The sequence below is a fragment of the Amblyomma americanum genome, chromosome 11 (genome assembly GCF_052857255.1).
Source record: "Amblyomma americanum isolate KBUSLIRL-KWMA chromosome 11, ASM5285725v1, whole genome shotgun sequence".
NCBI classification, from domain to species: Eukaryota; Metazoa; Arthropoda; class Arachnida; order Ixodida; family Ixodidae; genus Amblyomma; species Amblyomma americanum.
In genome coordinates this window covers 29,295,956-29,298,798 of record NC_135507.1, presented here as the reverse complement: position 1 = coordinate 29,298,798, position 2,843 = coordinate 29,295,956, and the positions used below count along the sequence as shown (strand labels likewise).

The 2,843-nt window shown below is 47.0% G+C and overlaps 1 pseudogene; it reads right to left on the bottom strand.

Annotated features, from left to right (window-relative positions):
- Window positions 1-2,133: 2,133 nt before the first annotated feature.
- On the bottom strand, window positions 2,134-2,276 carry LOC144111695 (U2 spliceosomal RNA; annotated as a pseudogene).
- Between the last annotated feature and the right edge of the window lie 567 nt (window positions 2,277-2,843).

Sequence of the window (2,843 nt, the reverse complement as noted above, 5' to 3'; positions counted from 1 at the left end):
GCAGAAAATGATTAGTTTTTCATGTAAAATAAAAACTTTTCTGAGGAAAATGAAGGCACACTACTTGTGTGCTCTAGGTGGAATCTCTGCCACGCCGGGAAGGAAAGGATGTCAGAGGGAGGGAAAGGAGGCAGAGAGAAAGGGGTGCCGTAGTGGAGGGCTCATGATTCATCTTTACCACCTGGTGCTCCTATATAGAGCAGCACGTGCTTCTGTTCTGGCTAATGTGAGCTCGAGCAAGCACTCTCCGGTTAAACATACGCAGGCGCACAAAATGGGGAGTTTTGTAGCGATAGCTACATTACGGTAGCATTTCAAGCCTTCAGCGTGGCTGCGCCACCACGTTGTCACGTGGTTGGTCACGTGGTGCGGAGCAGCTGCAGGCGGCGCGGTGCCGTGTCTGATCACGTGGCTCGTAACGTGGCCACGTGACCAAGTTCCACTCAGCCAGCTGTAGCTATCGCTTCACTCCAGGTTTAACCAGAGCTAAACCACCACCAATTTTTAAAGAAAAATGTGTATAGTTCGCACTGTATGCATTTATTTACGGTGCTCAAAAGAATATTTCTGCGATTTTGCCATTCGGTAAAAAACTTCAGGTTAGATCGAGTCAAAGCAGACCCGTATAGTTAAAAAAAAAAGACTCTACTGTATAAGCTTGCGGTATCTTCCTACGCGATAAAAAAGTGGACAAGAGTTCTCGAAAGCCTTCAGGCCGCAGTGTTCACTTTCCTGACGCGTAGCAGAAAATTTACGGCATTTGTGAAGTTCCAATCTTGTGTAGGATGAAGAGAAACACATCATGAGCTTGCAACTGCTCTTGGTATTTACGGGCGTCGTAAGTTCTCCACTACTGGTCTTTAAAGTAAGATGTGTGCGCTGAAGAATTTTGCTCAAGCCTGCAGATGAGGAGCTACGCACATCTCCGCATTGCTGAATAATAAGGAACCAGGCAAGAAAGACTGCACCGGACTGTTTTGCCGAAAGAAGAAATTCTACTTCAGAACCAAAGTCAGTGAGAACTCTGCCTGGCATAAAGTAAAAGCCGTCAGATGATCACCGTCTGAGACGTCAGTTTACACAACTTCATTGCTTGAAAAAGCATTATGGATGCAGCTGCACAGATGAAACAGACAAGTGCCATGGCAGGGCTTTGGCAGCGACAAATATTCATCTTGTTTACGCATCCTGAAGCCAAGCTTGTTTTAGAAGTGGCACCATAAAAAAAAGAAAATTACGGCAGGAAGAACTTTCGCATGATTCGTGCCCCCATTCATGTTCTCTTCTTTATCGAGTAACTTTGTAAAAAAGTAGACAGACAGACAGACAGACAGACAGACAGACAGACAGACAGACAGACAGACAGACAGACAGACAGACAGACAGACAGACAGACAGACAGACAGACAGACAGACAGACAGACAGACAGACAGACAGACAGACAGACAGACAGACAGACAGACAGACAGACAGACAGACAGACAGACAGACAGACAGACAGACAGACAGACAGACAGACAGACAGACAGACAGACAGACAGACAGACAGACAGACAGACAGACAGACAGACAGACAGACAGACAGACAGACAGACAGACAGACAGACAGACAGACAGACAGACAGACAGACAGACAGACAGACAGACAGACAGACAGACAGACAGACAGACAGACAGACAGACAGACAGACAGACAGACAGACAGACAGACAGACAGACAGACAGACAGACAGACAGACAGACAGACAGACAGACGGACGGACGGACGGACGGACGGACGGACGGACGGACGGACGGACGGACGGACGGACGGACGGACGGACGGACGGACGGACAGACAGACAGACAGACAGACAGACAGACAGACAGACAGACAGACAGACAGACAGACAGACAGACAGACAGACAGACAGACAGACAGATAGATAGACAGATAGATAGATAGATAGATAGATAGATAGATAGATAGATAGATAGATAGATAGATAGATAGATAGATAGTTGCCAGGAAGAAAGAAAAGAAAAGTGCACAGGCCTGCTCACTGGCTCAAGCCGAGCCACAATCGCTACCACGTGCAGATAGCAGGACAGTTGAAAGATGGTATAGAAAGACAGGATAGTAAAGACGCGCTAAAGACAAGGCCGATCCCGGAGGTAGTGCAATACCGGGCCAACCGGTGGCGGGAGTGAAGCATCCTTCAAACTTTCCGCCACATTTCCAAAAATAAGTTCAATTGGACCCATAACAGATACTCTACGGGGTCCGGACATTTATCGTAAAAAAGAAGAAACTGGCGACATTTTATATTCGCGAGCCTGAACTGCCTGCGCATGTCTGCGGACTTTTGCTATAACGACCGAACACGCTCTTCGCTGGATCAAGAGCAAATGATGTCGCCGGCTCCTCATGAGGGCTACGAGGGGTGTCAGGCATAAACATCGTTAGTTTCGCGTAAGCTTGAAGGGCACCAAACTTTGAAGAACCTTTAAACGAACATGCAACAGTGCGGATGTGTCCTTTTATTGGTTTTTTTTTTCGTGACACTAACCTCCTCGTCATGAAAGCGCTTGGATAATTTTTGTGAGCGAATGGCACAAAATATTCCAGGAGCGCAGTGTGTGTACCCAATGTCAACCTTTCTGGCAGCCATGAATATACTGCCCTGCCGTATCCTCCCTTCTAGCTATAGCTACATCCTACAACCAACGGTCGTTCTATACTCTTCATACGTTTTTCGATCTTTATCCAGCATTTCTCTTTATTTTTAGCTCAACCAGCGGGGATATTTTACGCAGATGTAACTTATGCCCTTCCTTACGCATTCGGGGAAACCAGGATTTC